The sequence below is a fragment of the Acinonyx jubatus genome, chromosome F2, assembly GCF_027475565.1.
Source record: "Acinonyx jubatus isolate Ajub_Pintada_27869175 chromosome F2, VMU_Ajub_asm_v1.0, whole genome shotgun sequence".
Classification (NCBI taxonomy): domain Eukaryota; kingdom Metazoa; phylum Chordata; class Mammalia; order Carnivora; family Felidae; genus Acinonyx; species Acinonyx jubatus.
The window spans coordinates 23,627,135-23,651,837 of NC_069394.1; positions in this window are offsets into that span (position 1 = coordinate 23,627,135).

Here is a 24,703-nt window from a genome sequence, read left to right on the forward strand (position 1 = left end):
TTATTCTTTAAAATATCTTCACTTGTATAACATTTTAACAACAAAAAAAGATCTGGCATAAAAAATCTAGTTTTCAATAATCTGTTTTCCTGAAATAGTTGCCCGCTACCCAAAGCTGCTGTCTTCAAGCAGAATTGGATCACGTGCAAAAACTAGACAACTATGTTAAAGCGTTCTCTGTCTGAAGGGAGTTTTTAAAAAGCATGCTTTGTCTTAAAGATAATTTTGATGTATTATTCAAAGATCTCATGTAGATAAATAAAAGATATTAACATGAAATTCTTCAGATTAACATGTTTCTTAGGAAAACATTCCAAACTGGAACTTTAGATTTGAGGAGGGAGTAATTCAATGTCCTCCTCTAACTTCTTATTGTTGGAGGGCTAAACAATTTCGCCAGGAAACAGTTCCGAGTAAATGCAGTTTCTCTCTATGTCCTACACTGAGGCTCACCAAATTAGTTTCAAAAATGGCAGTGCAACATTTTGAAAACAGGCCATGGGTAGAATTTCAACCTTCTGTCTTTGGTTGAGAAGAAGATATTGACAACTAGATAGATGCCTTTGCTTTGCTGTTTATATATTTATTATATTTTGAGACTGTGAAATTATTAAAGGAATTATAAATATAGAACTTGCTGATTTTTTAAAATAAATTCCCCATATGTAGAAAGGAATTAAACTTTTTTTAAACGATGGCAAGCCTGTATGTAATTAATGGGAAGTCTCTTATTTGTATGAGAGAAGGGCAGAAAGGATAACCATTCCATATCTCTGTCTCTAAGCAGGAGGGCAGGAAAGCTGTTGGAAAATAGAAGTCTAAACCTTTTCATTAAGAAAAATATATGCAAGAGCCAAGACTGTTTTTTGAAAAGCTTTTTCAGAGTTCATAATAGTGCTTCCATAATTGAAAAAAATGCTAATTGCATATTTTTATGATTGTTTTCACTGTTATGAAGACATTCTTATGGGTTGGAGAGATAGCAATGGCAAGACATATTACTAGATTGTAGCTATGAATTAAGACAGACTGGCATATAGTAAGTATTTAAGAAATGTTTAGAAAATGAATGAACGAATAAATGATTATCCTGATGTTTCTAATACATATAAAAATACAGAAAAAATGTCCACAATTTAGAACCTTTCCTTTTTGAAAAGGATTGGATAATTTGATAAACTACATATAACAGAGGGGTGAAACTAAGAGAAATGATTGAAGAAAAATAGATAATGGCTGCCAGGCTTTTGTTTTTCTGAATGGGGTATGCAAGATGAAGATAGAAAGTTAAACTGCCCAGGATGATAGAGGGGATTTTTCAGGAACTAGGAAAAAAGAAGGAAGAATGAGAAAACAGCAGTGAGAGGAATCGAGATATGTAATGTGAAATTTTTATTATGTTACCATGGTATGGAGCAAATTATTTTCTGAACTTCTCTATGAAATTTTCTGCAAAATACTTGCATTTCTGCTTAATGTGTTGTGAAGTTGGATCTATCTTGGGGATTTAGTCAAAGTGCTAAATATAGTTATAAGATAGGCATTCACTTTACAAGGCATTGGACCTCCAATGTCCGTGGAAGTCTTATACATCTGGATATCAGGCAAATTTCTGTTCATTTCCTTGCTCAGAATTCATCAATGGCTGTCCATAATCCACAGCAGTGATTTTTCAAATTAGGTGGAAAGGAGGAGATGCTGTATCAATCATCTGAGACATTTTTCAAAACACATATGGTAACCATGTGTTTGCAGAGAAGGGTTCCCATGTGATTCTCCTATTTTCTTGCCAGAGCCTTTGTCCATTTGTGAATGACTGACCTACAGAATAAAATCAAAAGTAGCATAGTATTGAAGGCTTTCAAGCTGTTGTCCATTCTTTTCTGCTCAACATTATATGGCTATTTCTGCTTCAAACTTTATACTCTACAAATAGGAAACAACTTACACACTTTGTTTCCAGCCTTACCCTTTTCTTGGCATTTGCAAATGCTGTTCTCACCTCTTGGAATATCTCCTTCTGTACTACCTCTCCTGGTCATTGCCTAGTCATCCTGCAAGTATCAGTCCCTGCTTCTGTGATACTTTGTCACAGATACTAGATACTTTGTCACTAGATACTAACTAGCGATACATGCTGTTTGTTTGCCTATTTTTGTCTAGGCTATGAAATCTTTAGGGCTAGGGCTGTCTTTCTATCTTTGTACTCCCAGAGGACATTATAAGGTCAAGCACGTGGTAGGTTCTTAATAAGTATTAGGAAATGTTAAAAGAAGAAAACAAAAAATAGAGCTTAAAGTTCATGGGGCATTGGCAGAGGCAGAAACAGCTTCTGCCCATTTTATTTCTAAGAAAGCATAAGAGATAAACCCCATAAGTGTATTTATAAACTTCAACCATTTATGTTTTTAAAAGAACATTTCATAGATCCATATGAGGTAAATTATCTGATACAACAATTTTTTTTGTTTTCATAGTATAGGGCCTAATATGTTGGAACATACTTTTTTCCTTTCAAAAGGAAAGCAAAACTACCATTAAAAATGGCAACATCTAGAGTGATACAGACATTAAGCCACCTTAGAAAAGACTGCTTGAGAACATTGAAAACCCACAATTCTTTTTGCCGAAGAAGAGATTTAACAAATTGATGTGTAAATTGAGGGGGAAGTAGGGTCAGAGAAGAAAAAAATTAATTGGAATATCGTATTTGCAAACTCTTATAAATGATATCGTAGTAAAGAAAAGAATATGGGAAGGAGATGGGTGAAGTGTGGGAATGAAGAAGTAATGAGCGTGTAGGGGTTGGCCTTAAGGAATGACGGGAGTGAAGCATCTGTACTGTGGCCCATGTTTAACCCCAAAGCCTGACTTACTGTGAGGATATTCTACTACCAGATACATCATGAATTTGAAATTAAGACCCTGCCTGTTCCAGCCACACTGATCTTGTATACAGGTCTTGGGTAAACTGAAAGAGCCCTAATATTAGCAGCTTAGGCCAATAAATTGGTGGAAGATGCCAAGTTATGTTCAGCCCTAGGGCAAGAGGTTCGGGTCCCCGCTTCCTGAAAGCTAGACACTACGAAACTACTGTTCTAGAGTGTCGTGGTGTCCTTCAGTATAAAGGGAATTTACTGTATTTGCTTTTGGTAATAAATTATGCTCAGGTGGTATGAAATCTTTCAGCAGAAAGTAGACATTGCACTAGATTGCTTGAGTGATGTATTTTGGTGTAGTGTGCCTAGATGTCGTCAGCAGTAGGCGGGAAAGTCTGGGTTACTGCAACTCCTGTTTTCAACAGCGACCCTATTATTATTATTAGTCACATTAACAACAGTGGTAATATATGGGTCCCTCTGGTGGATTGGATAGGTAGGATTTCCTGTTTGTTTTTTTCCCCCTACATACTGACGGTGACCCAAACTTAATAAGCACTCTTAGGTGACTATTGAACGTATCACAGGAAAGATAACAATAAGAAAAAACAAAATTCATCTAAGATGGTGTCTTAGCTCTTTTAACTGCATTACTATATGAAATTAGACCTCATTTTGTACCCAAAGTTGATGAAGAGGGACAGAACCTGGTATAGGTTACAGTCATAAATATTTCACAACTTATGTCTGTGACATTCAATCCTATACACCTATAACAACAGACTGTAAAGTTAAAATCTCGTATAGTTATCCTATTAATAGGATATATTGGATATTCTTATTTCATCTGAATACTTTATGAATATAGTGGAGTTGGTGAAATATATACAATATTCTTCAATGTTAAAACTTAAAAAGTAAAAATTTATCATAAGTTAATAAATAGGAAATAGTCGAAAGCCATTTAGACAGTTGCACTTTTGCTTCCCACTATATTGATTTAAAATTTCAGTAGATGTGATGCCTTGAATAATCCGAAGACCAAGTGATGGTTATATATAATTTTATATTAAAAGTTTGTAAATTTAGGGGCACCTTCGTGGCTCAGTTCGTTAGGCATCTGACTTTGGCTCAGGTCATGATCTCACTGTTCGTGGATTCGAGCCCCAAGTTGAGTGCTGTCAGCACAGAGCCTGGAGCCTACTTCTATGTCTCCCTCTCTCACTGCCCACTCTCCCCCCACCCCCTGTGCTCCCGTGTGTGCTCTCTCTCAGAAATAAATAAACATTAAAGAAAAATTTTTTAAAAGTTTCTAAGTTTATATTCTTTATGATATCTGTGATGTTTTCAGAATGGGAAAATAATAAGTCTCTTTGTAGTGCTAATTCCAAGTTTAGTTCTCCAGTATGTTGAAGAGGTTATAAAACTGTATGAGATTTCATGGAGCTAGTATGTCACAAAAAATGGATTCCTTTTCTTGTTCTGCTCATCAGTTGGAGGAAAGATTATTGGATGTGGAGTCTGAGACTTCAGCTCTGGTCTTGATCCAATTTATAAGTACTTGTGCAAATTTTGGCTGGACACTTCTGGGTTCAGTTTCCTGTTACATAAAATGAATGGGTTGAACCTGAGAATCTCTAAGGTTCCTTCCAACTCTAATGGCTTGAATATGTGATTCTATCTATTTTCTCCTGTTGCATGCATTACTGCTAACTGGCTAATGTCCAGTGAGGGTCAGTGCTTTGCTAGACTCAACAAATATTATTTTGATATATTATATTTCCTGGGAAGAACAATAGACCTCCATTAAATAAACAAATCATTAAATGGAAACCAGTTCACTGAATAGAGGCATAATCTGCACATTTAATGAACACTGTCAGATGTTAACAGATTATAGGAAAACTAACTGGCCTAGCAAATATTTTTACATGTATCCAAGATTTCATTCATTTGCTTTATGTATTGCTACCTTGGCAAACTCCAGGGTTATAGAAATCAATTCAAAAATTAATGGACAAAGACATTCTATTGAGAGAAGACAAAACACTTTATGGTTGAATTCTCTAGACTGCCTTCCAGACATCTACCTGAGTAAGGAAGATCTGATAGACAAGAATAAGAAGTAAATTTGTCCCATGATCTATCTAGAAATGACTTTTCCCTTATCATCCCATCTCAGCCTTTTTTCTCAACCATGTTAATATCTTTAATTTAGAATGAATCTTAGCTATTTTTAAAAAGTTAAGTTTTTTTTTAAAAATTTTTAATGTTTATTTATTTTTGAGAAAGAGACAGAATGCAAATGGGGGAGGAGCAGAGAGAGAGGGAGGCAGAATCTGATGCAGGCTCCAGGCTCTGAGCTGTCAACACAGAGCCCGACACAGGCCTCAAACCCATGAACTATGAGATCATGGCCTGAGCTGAAGTTGGATGCTTAACCAACTGAGCCACCCAGGCATCCCTAAAAAGTAAGTTTTTAAACTTCTAAACTATTTGAAATATTTTTATTATCTGTTCATAAACATAATAGTAAAGACTCCATTTGATATTTTTTGCATGTGCTACATTTGAAGGAAATTAGTCACTTTAAAAAAAAAAAAAAACTAGTATTAACCGTATTCTAGAAGCTCATGGGGGTTTAGGAACAAAACAAAAATAACCTTGGACCTTCATGAAATTATACAAGGAAGGTAAAATTGGGGGTAAATGTCTTTATTGTGTTTGTTTATTTTTGTTCTTTTTTTAAAACAGTGAATTGTGCCTTTCATTATAAAGGAATGCCTACTATTGTGGCTTTATATAGAATGTTAATTAGATATCCATATATGTGTGTATATACCCACACCAAATGTTATTTGATGTACAGAATCAGAGCTGGTTGGAACTTTCAGATGAAAAGCTTTAGGCCACCCAACTTGAACTAGTAATTACTTCAGCAAATAGCTGTATGCTTTTGTTTAGGAAATGTGTATTTGAGAGTATGCGTTTCAGTAAAATTTTAAAACATTTCTTTAATGCCCACTACTTACAAAAACACATGCAAACTTTAGTGTGAAACTGTAAATTTGACTCTCAAACAAACATTTCAGGTAGTAAAAGGGAACCTATACCTTTGAAAAATGGTTCAAGTTATATCTCTGATCTCATTCTTTATAGAAAATCTAGCCTTCTGCTTCATTAAGGTAGCCAGGGATGAATTAATATACAGCTTAAGCTATATCCACCTCTTCAAAGTGGTAGTTTATCTACTTTTTCCAGTTTTTTCTTTATTTTTCTTATTATCCAGCTCAAATTTTATACTTTGTCATTGCAGTAGCTTGTTACTATTATTAAAAAATACTAGTTCTTTTCTAGCAAACCCCATTACTCATAACACCCGGTTATTAGTACAGATAACATTGAGAACATCTGAGCATTACTGGAGATGGTCACACCAGAGGGCACATTGATTCCGTTATTAATTTGGAACAACCACATTCAAACGAGTTTTTAATACTGGTTGTCCGTTCCCCTATGTTTTTTGGTGAAATATCTGTTCTATTGTCTTCTATGGCAATTTTGTACCCTTTCCATCCTCCTTAGATGCCCTAAGCACTATGTATCTCCTCCCTGTCACTTTCGGCAGATAACACAGCCTCCCATAGAAAATCCTTGCACTCACCACCACCAACTAGAGACTCACTCAGAGTTGTATTGATCATTTCTTTCTCCTTGCCAGGAAGAAAAAAGAGCTTTTTCTTCTTTTTAATGAGGTAGAATCCAAAGCTTTGGATTGAATTACTTCCTGCCTTTGCAGGAACCATACATTTTACTCTCCCCTTGTGTTATCTGTATGTTTACCCTCTCTTTCTCCAGGATTTTTTTTTTCTCATTTTCAAATATGCCCAAATATTCCTTTTTCAAAACAGCAACAACAAGTCACCCACACAGGATCTCATGCCTACTCCCCCCATTATGGTCCTCCTCCCCTTCTCAGCCAGTCTTCTCATAAGAATTACTTTTACTTGTGTTCATGATTTTCTCAATTTTCACTCTCATCCACTATGATTTGAATTCTACTCCCGTCATTTAACCTGAACAACTTTCACTAAACTTATCTATGGATTCAATAATGATAGTAGAAGAAGAATTAATAGTGGGATGAATTACAAAGTGGTAACAAGAAGATCTTGGGCAGTGAGGAGATGAACATTTGGAGGATTGTTGATGTTGCCCCGGTAGTGAGTGCTGGGTCAGTGGCTAGGAAAATTTTAGCTGAGGATAAAAAAGAAATCAGATGTGTGTTGGTGGTGGTGGCAGGAATTAAATATTTAATATCTTCAGTGTGGGAATATTGAAGTATGAAATGATATACAGAGTGTCCAAAGCAAATTTCTGTAAGTAATATATTCATATTTCTTGTTATGCTACATATTTAATAAGATTTCCATCCTGCTTTTATTATTTTTCCTGTCTATACAAAGACCGACAAAATTTACAGAAATACAGAACAATCAGTATACTCACTTAATATAAATATAGCAATGAGCCATTAAAAAATGTGACTTCATGTAATAATATGATTAAAACAGACTCATTTTATGTATAGGAGAATTATTGTTCAAACAACTCTTAACCTGTTTACAAGGGTTATTTGTGGTTAGATTGCCCATAGAGACCTAGTACCTTTTCTTTTTTCTCTGTGTATTGTGTGAAAAACTACCAAGAGCAGTGAGCATATGTCTTATCAAAAAGGTTTGTGAACATATTTTAACTGCTCTTTTAAAATAGGAAAGGAAATTAAAAGTATCAAAAATGTATTTTACCCAACTTTCTAAATGAATTTCTTGTTTATTCATTTGCTCTCATAACTATTTTGACCCTTCTCTTAAGCATAATTTCACTACAGTTTTGGGGGGACTGTCATTTTATATGTTTATTTAGTCTTTTCTGGGTGTAGGATTTATATTGGAGAGGGATGGAAGGGGAGAGGCCATAGAAAGGCATGTATATGAATTGACATGGTCTATTTCACATCATACTACATGCCAAATTTCAGTATAGAATTGCAGGAAAGAGTTACAAATAGTAGAGAAGAAAGTTGTCTCTTACCTTCTATAAAAATCTTTTAAAAAACAGACAGAAAAGAAGGGTAAAAATGGAGGCCATTAAATCTTCAATGATATAGGGAGGTGGCTCCAAATCCAGAACAAAAACTCGGGTGTATTCTATACTATTAAATCTGTATGTTAATGAAGGAAGATACTAAGATTTGACACATTCTTTCTCAAAACTAGAGAAGAAAAATATTTTCCTAAAATTGTTAAAAAACATCTATATAAGGATCTGCTTATTAGAATAATGGAATCCAAGGGTGTGGGTGGCCCATGGGATAAATGGAAACCATTCCTGTAAAACCCAGTTGGAAGAGCCACTGTGATGTAGACTCGTGATGCTCGTTCTATCAGATCTTCTTAGTCAAGGGAAGCAACATTGGAAAACCTACAACTCTCAGTGACCTAACAGTTTTTTGGCTTGTGTAAAGTTTGATACAGGTCAGACAACTCTTTTCCACTTTTATCTTTGCCATCTGGAATGGGTCCTTTGAGGAAGTGACACATATTATTTCTGCTCACAATCTGTTCTGTGTAAAGGGCCACATGGCTTCATCCTATCTGCAAGGGAGATTGGGGTTGTGTGGGGACTATTTGGATATTTCGGGAGCACTAGTTTTCTCTGCCACAATGACAGCCTTTTAGCAAAAGGAAAGTGAGGAAGGGAGGGAGGAGCAGTTATCATCGAATCTCAACAGAAAGTGCTTGTAACTGAAGTGGTTCTAATTGAGACATACTAACCTCTTTGGAGGAAAGAGAAAATCAGAAGGGAAACATAAGAGAAAATGAAACAATAGCTTTGTTGAAACAGATGTTCCCAATGAAATAGTCTGAAACTGTGGATCAGAGCTACAATATGCACCTGTTCACGGTCTCTCACTTCACCCCATATTGTGCACACTCAAGTATATTTAGCAATCAGAAGGGTGCAAGTACCAGAATTATGTGTGGATACTGCATATGCCAGTTTTGGTCTCTTGGACCTCAGCCATACTTTGCCTTTCGGTGCTTTCTTCTGTATTTACAAGGATTGGAAACCCATAAACTATATTTCAGAGGTTTCGTTGACAGTTGGTTCCAGTTAGGATCTTCCAATAGAAAGTATTGACAGGAGATGAACAGGTAAGGATAAAGGAGAATTTTTTTTTTGTTATTTTTGTTCTGGCAAGTGGTATTTTGTAGGTAACTGGGGCCTCCTGGAATAAAAGTGTTTGGAAGAATATTGTGATTGGCAAATGCAGTGACTGCACTGGCAGCAGCATTGGAATCTCCAATCACAGCAGTGACAGAAGTGTCATTCCAGCAGCCTCAGGGACAGTATACTTATAGGCTCTGGGTTACACCGTTTTTTCCTGTTTACTTCTTTAGCCCTAGAGATGGGAGTGGCTTCCTCTATTTAGTGACCACTGTGTAGCATTATCATCACCTAGTTGCTTTTCCTGTCCTTCCCATACATTTGTATTCGTGTTCTACTCTGTTTGAAATACCTATGATAGTCCTCCCTGGATGCTACCCATTCTGCTGCGAAGTAACAAAAATGTAAAGGAAGAAAAGAATATAAGGACAAGTCACATAAAGAATAAACATATATCATTCAAGGATTTATCTAAGAAAACAGAAGATCTATTCTGACAAAATTATTCCAAGCTCTTCATTTGTAGGCTGTGTGATTTATCTCTAATTTACCACTGAAAGAAGAAGTACAAACATTCAGATGAAGGCAACACAAAGAATATATATTTAAAAAAAGAGAGAGAGGGAAAAGAGAAAGAAAAAGAAAAATGTTAACCAAAATTCAGAAAGAAATTGAAGAGTAAACAATGCAGGAAAAAAAATCACATTTTATGCAGTAAAATAAAAAAAATCAACTGAAGATCAGTGAGAGGGATCATACAAAGCAAAATTTAAAAGAAGAAAACTGTAGAAATAATAATAGAGTAATAGATATGGAAGATAACTTGGAAAGTATAATTGGTAAAGAAGACTTTAGAACAAATAGAACAGATAACGATGAAAATTTCCCCTAAGGAAATATTCCTGACATGAAGAAATACTTGAATATTTCCTGGCAAAAGAAAGCCAGGAAACATTGTGGTAAAGTTATTTAATATTAATCATGAAGAAAGAACTCTATGACATTCAAGTAAGGGAAAATATACAAAACAGGTCAATAGGAAAAAGTTAGGGCTCAAAACCCGAAGATAGAGCAATGTATACAAATTTTTCAGGGGAAAAATAGATTTCACTCACAGTTTTTGTTTGCTGCCCCTTAGGTATAAATGGTAAGAAGTGATTGTTTTCAAGTGAGGAAGAATTAAAAAGCACCCACATATCTTTCTTGGAAAGAAAAACTTGACAACAAAATTTTTCAACTAAAGATGAATCAAAGAATCCAGGAAAGGAAATCCAAAAAAATAAAACAAGTAGAAGTTATTAAATCCAGTTAAGTATTAACTAAAACCAAGAAATGTGGAAATTGTAGTTACTGAAGTGAAGTTACAAGACTTCTTTATATAATACATTTAATACATGCACACACATAATTATATCATTATAATTAGTAAAACCAAGAACTTTTAGGAGGAAAAATAAGAGGAAGAATAGGGAGACTACTTTTCTTACTTTTATATACTCAACAGATACTATATGGGTTGAACTTTAAGGCAGAAAACCATAATTTTCTCTCTAGCCTCTTGGTTCTAGGCCAAGACACTCCTCTCCCCCTGCTTCATAATAAAAGGGGTTAACAGGAGAAAAACAAACAGAAGTTTAATAACCTGCATAGCTCCTTTACTTGGGAGATACCCGGGAAAACTGAGTAACTCCCAGAAATGGCCCAAGCCAGTACCTTGAATACCATCTCCAACTAATGACAAAAGATGTTGGAGGTTGGAGGTAGGGGAAAAGCCTGTTAGTGGGAAGTGACCAGGAAAAGCACAGTAACAAGTAATAAGGCTAAAGTTGTTATGCAAATGTAAGTCATTGCCTTGTCACTGATAAATTTCTGGAGATTTAGTTAGTCATCCTCCTCCTTCTAGTACTAGTGGAGGGGGAGGACACCTTTACAAATGCAGATTTCCTTTATAAATGTATATGTCTCTTATAAAAGGGTATTTTTAACTTGGTTTTCAGAGTTTCTCCTGTATCTGCAGTTTCTTAAAAATAATCACTTCAGGGGCGCCTGGGTGGCTCAGTCGGTTAAGCGGCCGACTTCAGCTCAGGTCATGATCTCGCGGTCCGTGGGTTCGAGCCCCGCGTCGGGCTCTGTGCTGACAGCTCAGAGCCTGGAGCCTGTTTCGGATTCTGTGTCTCCCTCTCTCTGACCCTCCCCTGTTCATGCTCTGTCTCTCCCTGTCTCAAAAATAAATAAAACATTAAAAAAAAAATAATCACTTCAAAATAATCCCTGTGTCAAAGAGACTTGGGGTAGCAAATTCTCCTCCCCTTTACAACATGTAGTTTGAAAATTAATATCTCATAGTTTGTTTTTTTAATAACATCACCTTATCCAATTGGAACACTAGGTTTTAAAGAAATTTATAACCCTTATCAAGAAAATATATTTATCTGAGTTCTGGTAATAAAGATTTTTCAAGTCCTCAGAAACAAAGAGATTTTTCTAAACTATAAAAGAGAATGGGGAAAATTTTAAGACCTCCATCTGAGTAACGTTATTTTAATTACAAATCAAGCCCATAGGGGAAAAGTATCAAAAGAAAACAAAACAACAGTATCCACACACATTGTTATTTGTAAGTTCTTTTTACCCTGTTATGGAGAAAAATCATAAGATTAAGCCAGAGAATTTGGCACATAAATGTAACTACTACAGCATATTGAGGATACCCAAATGAGCCCTAACAAAAATTACAGTGATAGAAATCCATTTCATGTTCCAGGATTCCTGCTGGGATGACATTCTTTGCATTTTGTTAATTTGGGGTATGTTATACGATGTTCTGCTAATGAGTGGAATAAATGTATCTACGTGGTAAAAACCAAACCAGGAATTCAAAAATCTTTAATTATTTAGAATAGTACATGAAAGGCTGGGCAGCATTTCCATTAAAACCCACAATGTTGATAGGTTTAATACCAGACTGTAAATATTTTTTTCAGGATGCATCTAGAAAATCAGAGCAAATGCATATTTTACATGCTTGGAGGACTTATATTTACACACACATACACACATACACAACACATACACAGGTTCAGTGTGTTAAGTTGCTTTTGTTAACCTCTGCTCACAACCACCACAATGAAAATTAAGGACTTTTGAAAGCATTTATTCCATATTATGACCTAATTTTTTTTATCATTTAAAAAATTTTAATTGAATATTCTTCCAGGCCAGCCAATTTATCAACACTTATAGAAGCATAAGAATCTATGATGCTAATAATCCCAATGCTGAGAGGTTTTTACATGGGGGAAAAAAAAGTAATGGATCCAAAGGCATTATTACAATTTGCCTTGTCAAAAATCCATTCATTGAATTGTGTAAAATGAAACATAATGACTTCTTTACAGGTCTAATAGCTATAGCCAAAAAGTAGTATGTTCATTGAAATACGTTGTTACTTATTACACTAATGCTCAAATACTTCATATACTTTTAACATTTTCACTTCATTTATTTTAAATATTGATGAAGAAGTTACTCTGAGGGAAAAAAATGAGGAATATGAATACATTTCATTAAAATAAAAAATCAATGTTAATTCACAAGGAATAAGAGGGATTTATATTTTATTTATTGATTCAACTTACTCAGAGGATATAGTTCCTTTGGAAAGAAAAGGTGTTCTCTCAAATATATTCCTTTTAGTCATTTTATCTATAGGTATCTATGTTTGTATGTAAATAATGTATATGAATGTGAATATGTATTCTTTAACACATACCTTTGGTATATGTAATCATATTCCCACATATATAACACCATTGAAGACTTCCTGTTCAATTAAGAAACTGTTCTGGCTAACTTAATTTAGGCAAATTTGTATTTGTATCTCTGTCCAACTGCAAAGACTAATACAGCAATGGCACATTTTCCTATAAGTGAATAATTAAAATAAAAAACAGTGTTGTCTAAATCTTGCCAAGAAATTTATATTTAGCCAAGAAAAAGGAGAAATATTTGGACATTTCAATTCAAGGATGTAGAACCATGTTTATTTTCTATTTAACTTAGGCACAGTCCTAATGTTATTTAGAAAATACATGGAAAGTGAAAACCACAAAGAATCTTAAAACTTCATTGGGAGTACTAGTTTAAATTCAAATATGTATTTTAAAAAATCAGAGAGTAGAAAGAATCCTGAGACTGGGAAGATGGTGGTGGAGTAGGAGTACCCTAGGCTCGCCTCTCTCATGGATATAACTAGACAATTACCAAATCATCCTAACTACCGCAGAAATCAATCTGAAGACTGGCAGAACAAACTCCTCAACTAAAGGTAGAGAAGAAACCACGTCAAAGAAGGTAGGAAGTGTGGAGACACAGTTTAGGAGAAACATGGATTGTGGCCTCTGTGGTGGGGAGGGAGCTGTCGTTGAGGAGAAGGGTGAGACAGACTAACACATGAGAGCACACGAGGAAAATTAATTCTTACTGCAATTGGCTTGGAAAGTAAGAGGGGCTGAATTTCCTGACTTGTGGCAACCAGCAGGGCTTAAAGCCTGGAGTTTTAAATATCAGCATGCTTAACTCTGAAAAAGCTCACAGGACATTGGGACTGCTCTTGGAAAAAAGGCGGGCACACAGCCCACAGATGTACAGTATGGAAACAGCAATCTGAAGAGTACCTGGGGCACACAGTAGGGAGGTTATTTGCTTATCTCAGAGTGTGTCCTAGAGAGGCAGCATTCATTGCTCTTCAACCCCTCAGCATAAACACAGAGCCACCTGAGGGAACCAGCATATCACTGACACTTGCTACCTAACTTATTTATACCAAGCCCTGCACCCCCACACACTTGAGAAGAGCTGCCCTCTCCAGTCACATTTGCTTCAGTCCCAGTGCAGTGGGAACCCTTCCCCACAAGACCAGCCCAAATCCCTGTCAACACCGTGTCTCCTGACCTGGGTGTTTTGCAAGGCCTCCATTCTGGTGGCAGTAGTGATAGGTCTCATTTCACAAGCAGACCAGAGCACACCTAATTAAAATGCACCACATTCGGGTGAAGGACCAGACACTTCCCATAATAGGCAAAGAAAGCCTCTGTAGAAGACAGACCTGAAGGATAAAATCCCCAGGACACAACAGCAGAATTCATGCAACACACAGTGGCAGGCCCTGGGAACAGGGAACACTACACTACAGGGCCTTTTCTTCATAAAGCCATTACCCTCAAGAACAGGAGATTTAGCTGACTTTCTTAACACACAGAAACAGGCACAGAGACTTAGACAAAATGAGAAGACAGAGGAATATGTCCTGAATGAAAGAATAGGAAAAAGAATAGGAAAAAGGCCATGGCTGGAGATCTAAATGAGACAGATATAAATAACATGCCTATTGGAGAATTTAAAGCAACGATAATAAGACTACTCACTGGACTTGAGAAAAGAGTAGAGGACATTAGTGAGACCATTAACACAGTGATAAAGAATAACATTGCAGAGATAAAGGGCTCAATAAATTAAATGAGAAACATGCTTAATGGAATGAACAGCATGCTGGAAGAAGAAGAGAAATGAATTAATGACACAGAAAACAGAATAATGGAAAGTAATTAAGCTGAATAAAGAGAGAAAAAGAATTATGTGAAATGAGAATAGACTTAGGGAACTCAGTGACTCCAATAAATGTAATAGCATTTATATTATAAGAGGCCCAGGCAAAGAAGAGAGTGAAAAGGGCAGAGAATTTATTTGAACAAATAATAGCTGAAAACATCCCTAATCTGGAGAAGGAAATAGACATCCAGATCCAGGAAGCACAGAGAACCTCCAGCAAAATCAATAAAAGCAGATCAACACCAAGACATATTGTAATTAAAACGGCAAAATATAGTGATACATAAAAAAAATATTAAAAGCAGCAAGACAAGGCTGTTACATACAAAGGAAACCCCATAAGCCTATGAGCAGATTTTTCAGCAGAAACTTTCCAAGCCAGAAAAGAGTGGCATGATATATTCAAAGTGTTGAATGGGAAGAACCTGCACCCAAGAATACTCTATCCAGCTAGGCTATCATTCAGAATAGGAGATACACAGACAAACAAAAACTAAAGGAGTTCATGACTAACCTAATCCTGCAAGAAATATTAAAGGGGACTCTTTGAGAGGAAAGGAAAGACCATAAGTGACAATATGAAGGTAGGAAAAACAAAAGGAGTAAAAATGAATATTTCTGTAAAAAATCAGTCAAGGAACTTACAAAATAAAAGGATGTAAAATATGGCACCATATACCTAAAATGTGGGGAGGAGAGGAGTAAAGAATGGGTTCTTTAAACCTAACCATCAACATAATATATGCATTGTTATATGTAGAACATATTATATACAAGCCTAATGGTAACCACAAGTCAAAAACTAATAAATATGCAAAAGAGAAAGAGAAAGAAATTCAAACAGATCACTAAAGAAAACCAGCAAACCATGAAAGAAAGAAAGACAAGAAAGGCTCAGAGAAAATCTTCAGGAACAACAACAAAACAAATAATAAAATGGCAGTAAATACATAAATATCAATAACCTTGAATATAAGTGAACTAAACATTCCAGTCAAAAGACATTGGGTGACAGAATGGTTATGAAAACAACACCCATCTAAATGGGTGCCTACAAGAGACTCATTTTAGACTTAAAGGATGCAGGGGGCGCCTGGGTGGCTCAGTCGGTTAAGCGTCCAACTTCAACTCAGGTCACGATCTCGCAGTCCGTGAGTTCGAGCCCCACGTCAGGCTCTGGGCTGATGGCTCAGAGCCTGGAGCCTGCTTCAGATTCTGTGTCTCCCTCTCTCTCTGCCCCTCCCCCCGTTCATGCTCTGTCTCTCTCTGTCTCAAAAATAAATAAACGTTAAAAAAAATTAAAAAAGGATGCAGGAAGAGTGGTTCTAGGAAGGAAGTTTATAGTAATGCAAACCTACCTCAAAAAGCAAGCAAATTCTCAAATAAATAACCTACCATTATTTCTAAAGGATCTAGAAGGACAACAACAACAAAAAGCCAAATTCAGCAGAAGAGAGGAACTAATAAAGATTAGAGTAGAAGTAAATTATATAGAAATTGAACAATAGAAGAGATAAATGAAACCATGAGCTAATTCTCAAAAAAATCAATAAAATTGTTAAATATCTAGCCAGATTTATCAAGAAAAAAGAGAAAAGACCCAAATAAATAAAATAAAAAATGAGAGAGGGGAAATAACAAATACCACAGAAATACAATTACAAGAGACTGTTATGAAAAACTGTATGAGAACAAATTGGATAGCCTAGAAGAAATGGATAAATCTCTAGAAACATATAACCTACTAAAACTGAAACAGGAAGAAATAGAATATTTGAACAGACTTATTACTAGCAGTGAAGTTGAATCAGTAATCAAAAAAATCCCAATAAATAAAAGTTCAGGACCAGATGGCTTCACAGGCAAATTCTACCAAACATTTAAAGAAGAGTTAATACCAATTCTTTTCAAACTATCCCAAAAGATAGAAGAAGAAGAAAAACTTTCCAATTCATTTGATGAGGCCAGCATTACCTTGATATCAAAACCAGAAAAAGACACAATGGAAAAGGAGAACTACAGGCCAATATCTCTAATGAACATAGATGCAAAAATCCTCAACAAAATACTAGCAAACCAAATTCAGCAATACATTTAAAAAATCATTCACCATGATCAAATGGGATTTATTCCTGGGATATGAGGTTGGTTCAATATTCACAAATCAATCAATGTAATAATCAATAAAAAAAAAGGATAAAACCATACAGCCATTTCAATAGATGCAGAAAAAGCATTTGACAAAGTATAATATCCATTCATGATAAAAACCAACACAGTAGGTTTAGAGGGAACATGCTTCCATATAATAAAGGCCGTATATGAAAAACCCATAGCCAATATCATACCTTCAATGGGGAAAAACTGAGAGCCTTTCCCCTAAGGTCAGGAACAAGACAAGGATGTTCACTCTCACTACTTTTATTCAACATGGTATGGAAGTCCTAGCCACAGCAATCAGACAACAAAAAGAAATAAAAGGCATCATCCAAATTGGTAAGGAAGAAGTAAAACTTTCACTATTTGCAGATGACATGATACTATCCGTAGAAAGACCAAAAGCCTCCACCAAAAAAACCTGCTAGAACTGATAAACGAATTTAGTAAAGGCACAGGATACAAAATGTAAGAAGTCTGTTGCATTTCTATACACCAATAATGAAGCAGCAGAAAGAGAAAACAAGAAAACAATCCCCTTTACAATTGCACCAAAAATAAAGTACCTAGGAATAAACCTAACCAAAGAGGTGACAAACTTATATTCTGAAAACTATAAAATATTCATGAAAGAAATTGAAGATGATACAAAGAAATGGAAAGACATTCCATACTCATGGATTAGAAAAACAAATATTGTTAAAATGTTTATACTACTCAAAGCAATCAACAGACTTAATGCAATCCCTATCAAAATACCAAGAGCATTTTTCACAGAACTAGAATAAACAATCCTAAAATGTGTACGTAACCACAAAAGACCCTGAACAGCCAAAGCAATCTTGAAAAAGAAAAGTAAAACTAGAGGCATCACAATTCCAAACTTCAAGTTATATTACAAACCTGCAGTAATCAAAGGAGTATGGTACTAGTACAAAAATAGACATATAGATCAAAAGAACAGAATAGAAAGTCCAGGAATAAACCCACAATTGTATGGTCAAGTGATCTTCAACAAAGCAGGAAAGAATATACAATGGGAAGAAGTCTGTTCGACAAATGGTGTTGGGAAAACTGGACAGCAGCATGTAAAAGAATGAAACCAGGCCACTCTCATACACCATACACAAAAACAAATTCAAAATTGTTTAAAGACCTAAGTGTGTGATCAAAACCGTAAAATCCTAGAAAAGAGCACAGGCAGTAATATCTCTGACACTGGCTGAAGCAGCTTTTTTTTCTAGATAGGTCCCTGAGGCGCAAGGGAAACAAAAGCAAAAATAAACTATTTGGACTACATCAAAATAAAACACTTCTGCACAGTGAAGGAAACAGTCAACAAAACTGAAAGACAACCTAATGAATGGGAAGAGATAATTGCAAATGACATATCCAATAAAGGATTAGTATCCCATATATATATAATATATATAATATATATTATATATATTATATATTATATATATATATGTATGAAGAACTTACAAAACTCAATACTCAAAAAAACAATCCAATTAAAAGATGGAGCCGTAAACATGAACAGACATTTCTCCAAAGAAGACATACAGATGATCAAGAGACACCTGAAAAGATGCCCATTATCACTTATCACCAAGGAAATGCAAATTAAAACTACAATGAGATATAACCTCACACCTGTCAGAATGGCTAAAATCAAAAACACAAGAAACAAGAGTTGTTGGTGAGGATGTGGAGAAAACAGAATGCTTATGCACCATTGGTGGGAATGCAAACTGGTGTAGCCACTCTGGAAAACAGTATAGAGGTTCCTCAAAAAGTTAAAAATAGAATTACCCTACTATCTAGCAACTGCATTACTGGGTATTTACACAAAGAATATAAAAACACTGATTCAAGGGATACATGCACCCCTGTGTTTATACCAGCATTATTTACAATGGCCAAGATATGGAAGCAGCCCAAGTGTCCATCAATTGATGAATGGATAAAGAAGAGATGCTATATCTGTCAATCAATCAGTTGGTAAATGGGTGGATATAATAGAATACATTCAGCCATAAAAAAGAATGAAATCTCTCCATTTTACAATGAAACGGATGGAGCTAGAGAGTATAATGTTAAGTGACATAAGTCAGTGAAAGACAAATACCGTATGATTTCACTCATATGTGGAATTTAAAAAACAAAACAAGCAAAGGGAAAAAAAAAGAGAGACACAAACCAAGACTCAGAGCCTTAACTATAGAGAACAAACTAATGGTTATCAGAGGAGAGGTTTGTCGGGGGGAGAGGTGAAATAGGTGATGGGGATTAAGGAGTTTACTTGTCATGACGAGCACCACATGATTAAATAAAAAACTTTTAAAAAAATGAGAATAATCTAGTAAATACATGATTTGAAGTTCACCTCCATAGATTTCCCATGACTTCATTATAAGAGTGTATCACAGAAGAAAGGTTGGACCAGGGAGGGGCAAACTAGGGTCCCACAGACCAAACCTGACTTGGGCACCAACATTTTCTGTAAATAAAGTTTTATTGGAACACAGTTGTGCCTATTCCTTTACACTTACCCCCTATGGCTGCTTTCTCATTTCAGTGGCAGACTTGAGTATCTTGCAACAGAGACTTTATGGACTACAAAATCTAGAAGACGTACTGTTTGTCCCTTTACAGAAAAACTTTGCCACCTCCTGGTCTATGCTGTGTGTGCTTAGGAATAAATAATTTCCAAATTGCTGTGTCTGAGTGCAAGAACATTTTTTTCTCACTCATGCTACATGACTAATGTGGGTAAGCACACATGCTAAGGCATGGTCCAAGTTTGACAGAAGTTGCATCTTGACATGTGCTTGCAAGATCCAGGGCATTGCACTGGGGTTCTGAAAATTTCCGTCTGGAACAACGTATTGATTTGCCTTCTATTTCTTTAGCTAAAGCAAGTCAGAGCACCATGCATATCCCCAGAAGAAATGGGAAAATGAAATCCTGCCATATATCCTGAAAGAAAACTTGAATGTTGGTGAATAGTCCTAACATTACCAAAGAGAAATTATCTGTATAATCCAAAACATAGATATCATGGTGCTTACTGAGAGGTGACAGTAATCTGACCTAGATAACTAAGCATGAAACACAAATTTATAATACAATTATAATGTGTATAGCAGTCATAAAAGAAACTCTGTTATTCACCTTGTAAGCAAAGGATTTAAATGCATCTATGACATATATTTATAAGAAGATAATATTACATGTTAATTATTAATGTATATCTGTAATGATTTTACAATCTATACTGTAAATTATGAAGAGGTGATTAAAGATGTTGCATAAAATATTTAAACCATGTGGTGGGTATTGCTATTTCATAACTGTTTAAAACTTTAATGAAGGCTGGAGTAGTTTTCTAGATCTATGGAGTATGCCATGGATAATAAACTAGACAAAAGTCGGAGAGTCATGTTATTAATTCTGCTTACAAGTGTACATTTTAATGCCTTGCAAATTTTCAGTGTCATTAATGCAGTAAATGTAGCCATCTATCATTTTATAATACAAGAAAAATCAATTTATTTAATTTTCATACATAATTTTATTTATTTTTTTTTTATTTTTATTTTTTTAATTTTTAAAAAATTTTTTCAACATTTGAAATTTATTGCCAAATTGGTTTCCATACAACACCCAGTGCTCATCCCAAAAGGTGCCCTCCTCAATACCCATCACCCACCCTCCCCTCCCTCCCACCCCCCATCAAGCCTCAGTTTGTTCTCAGTTTTTAAGAGTCTCTTATGCTTTGGCTCTCTCCCACTCTAACCTCTTTTTTTTTTTCCTTCCCCTCCCCCATGGGTTTCTGTTAAGTTTCTCAGGATCCACATAAGAGTGAAACCATATGGTATCTGTCTTTCTCTGTATGGCTTATTTCACTTAGCATCACACTCTCCAGTTCCATCCACATTGCTACAAAGGGCCACATTTCATTCTTTCTCATTGCCACGTAGTACTCCATTGTGTATATGAACCACAATTTCTTTATCCATTCATTAGTTGATGGACATTTAGGCTCTTTCCATAATTTGGCTATTGTTGAGAGTGCTGCTATAAACATAGGGGTACAAGTGCCCCTATAATTTTCATACATAATTTTAAAGCATAAAGGAAAAGCTGATTGCTATTTAAAATCCTGTGCTGTACCTGTATTCATCAATAAGTTACTAAAATGAACATTGATAATTTTAATTTTTCATCCATTAAAAAATAACCATTATGTTGAAAGAATACATGTCTACAGAGTGTAACTTCATAGAAACTCCTTAGAAAGTAACTTTTATTCCTCTACCTTATTATGACTGTGTGTCCAAATCCATTCTGTTAGGCTTATTCTTTCTTATACCTTGAGTTAATTTTTGAGGCAGATATGTGACTTTTCTAGTCAGTTCACATAATAAAAATCTTCATGGAATTTCCACTTACAAAAAAAGGCTCATTGTGTAACTGTTATTTACACTTCAGTGTAAAATTAGAATTCTGAACTTAATAGGAAATTATGTTTCCTCAGCTAGGATCCACTTCAGACTGGAGTCTGCAACCTGCAGCCGGAAAGGGGGATTTTCCATTTCAACACTATCTCTTTTGTATTCCACCCTCTCACCACTAGGCTGCCTCTTTCTGCCCCCAGCATTAGAGATTGAGCAAGGATAGGAAGGAGATGTGAGAGATAGGAAAAGTCCTGCGGGAATTATTCTCTTAAGAGCACTTTTATTGCTTCTGAGACCTCTCCCACTGGGATGTTCACCCAAAATGTCCTGTGATATGGATTATTCATCTCTCATTGGGCATCTTGCCCTTTGCATCATGGGTCTACCCTTTTTGTTAGGGTCACGTAATCATTTCAGGAAGTCCTCTTGCAAAGAATGTAAAATGATTTTAGCCTGGCAAGAAAAGTCATTTATCCTCACTGCCAACACAACCCCGTCTGAGAGCCATAGGCTCTTACAATTTAGGTTCTCTGGTGTGTTTCAGACAGCTGTGTTGTGTGCGCTCAACTCCAGGAAACACATACTAATTTTTCTAGTGGTGTTCTTGCAGCTCTTCTGCAAGGTGAGAAATGATGAAAGGTGAGAGGGAAGAACTCTTTCCTATGTTCTGTTTTCTTGCATTGTCTCTTTTGAGCTTTTCATATGGTTGCCACAAATTGGTCTGTGGCTGCTACAAGTCCTGTTTGGTGATCTGGTGAATCACTTTGAAAGGTGGACTTACTTGCAACCTATTCTTTTTTTGTTGTTGTTCTAGGCATTACATAGCTCAAATAAAATTGAGACAGAAAGAGTGTTCATTTTTGTGTACCTATTATATGTTGTTCTATTAGGCATAGGGGTGATCCAAACAAGGTCCCTCCCTTCATATAAGTGATGGAGAACAAGGTGACAATCAGAAAAACATAATAAAACCACTTAAAAATAATTTTTATTCAAGTATAATTAACATACAGTGTTACATTAGTTTTGGGTGTACAATATAGTGATTCAGCAATTCTATACATTTCTCACTGCTCATCAAGATAAGTATACTCTCTCTTAATCCCCTTCACCTATTTCACCCATTCCCCTACCCACCTCCTCTCTGGCAATTATCATTTGTTCTTTGTACTTAAGTGTCTGGTTTTTTGTCTGTCTCTTTTTTTCTGTTTGTTCATTTGTTTCTTAAATTACACATCTGAGTGAAATCATATGATATTTGTCATTCTCTGACATTTCCCTTAGCATTATATACCCTCTAGGTCCATCCATGTTGTTGCAAATGGAAAAAAAAGTTATAAAACAGCAATAAAAAAACCTTTAATGTCTCTATTCATAAAAAAAGTAATAATTTTTACTTGCAATTGCAATAAGTGTTATAAAATATAGGGAAAAATGTGAGTCTATAATGGTGGTCAAAATTTAGAGAAGCATTCACTTTTCATGTTGTATAACTGCCCTTGAATGAGCACTTCCTTAAAATTTGTACCCTACTTATCTCATTTGCTTCAACCTACCCCAGCCCTGAAATCCACCACACTAATAGAACAAGAGGGATAGATTCAGAGCAGATACAAATATTAGAACTAGGAAGTAAAAGTAGAAAGACTACAGAAGTGTAAATGTGTGTGCAGGTGGAGGGTGCCCCTCTTTTCCTCAAAAAGCCCTAATTTTTTTTTCAGTAGACATTATCTAGCATTATCATGTGGCTTTCATCTTAATGTTTATCACTTTGTGGTGACAAGGTGGCTACTGTGCCTCCAGCATTATTCTAGGCTGGAAGAATAATAAGGGAAAAGGGCAAAGGGACATATCAATTGAATCTCTTCCTTTGCCAAGTCTCCTTCCTAGAAGCTCCTCCCTGTTTAAACCATCCCCTCCCACTGATACCTCATTGATCAGGACTTAGATTTTCTTGCTTGAAAGGAAGACTGAGATTTAATTGTATTTGGGGGAGGTAAGTATATTATTGACATAAACAGAAGCAGGTGAGGAAGAGTAGAGTACATATTAGAATAGTGTTACTTCATATCTGCCACTATATTGAATCACCCATTCCAGCTTGTCAGAAACAGGTACAAGTTCTTTTCATACCTGTCTTTCTGATTTCTCTATCAACTTCCTTTCTACTCTTCACCTTTTCTTTTCTTAAAAAAGTCTAATCGAATTTTTCTGGCTTTATTTTCTACATCAGAGAATTAACATAATTAAATCTATGTATACCTAATTGTATATTGCCTCAGTGTATTCAGAAGGATGAAAAAAATAGAAGGGACATGGAATGAAGAAGAGAGGACATGAGGAAGTCAATTATTACAAATAATGATTATACTAATGGTTTATCTCTGCCTCTGTGTCTCAATCAGCCTGTTATCTGTCTGTCTACCTATCTATCAATCTGTCTATCATCTATCTAATATCTGTGCCATCTGTTTAATTTATATAATTTACACTATAATATTGCTTGGTGTAATTGAATTTGAAAGATAATTTACATGGATTTAACTATACTAATTACATCTGGTCAGTCCAAAAACAAAACAAAACAAAACAAAAGACAAAGTATATACCATGGTTTTAGGTAAACTATATATAACTCAGTAAGATGAGATGTATTATTTTATATTATCCCATTTTGTTAAATTGGAGTGCCGTCTAATTTTAATTGTAATGAATAAAATGAAAAGCAAAAAAAAATTAATTCAGCAAACATATATTGATTGCTTCTTCTGAATTTTTCCACAGAGAGTGCTCTCAGTTGAAAATTTATGTTAAGAATGGTATTTGCATGGACATCAGAATTCAAATTTATTTTTAACTGAAATGTTTTTGTTCCATATTACATTGAAAAATGTTGAACACCTTACCACAACTAATGACATGTTTACTTGGCTGATGCTATACCTGTGAATATCCTTGGGGGCAAAATACTGTTTCTTTGGTATTTATGACATAAACAAAGCTCAGTATAAAAGAAAGCATCATTAAAACGATTTCTCTGATCTAAATTTTTGACTCCAAAAGTCACAATTAGGTGAGTCCATTCCTCTGGTTTTCTTTAACCAAATAATATTCTTTGAATATATTTTCCTGGCATGTGGACCAATGTAAATTAGGCAGTTGGTTGTGTTAAAATCCACAGATTATAGTCTGCCAAAACTCAAACAGTGCCACATCATCTCTAATTAGCTGTTTGCAACGTGGAGTTGAGCAAACGAAGATATCAAGTGTGAAGTTGTTTTTTTTTTAAGTAGTTGAGTTGAAATGCAAATTAATTCATATTCATCCAACTATAATGAATATGTTATATCGATCAATCAAGAA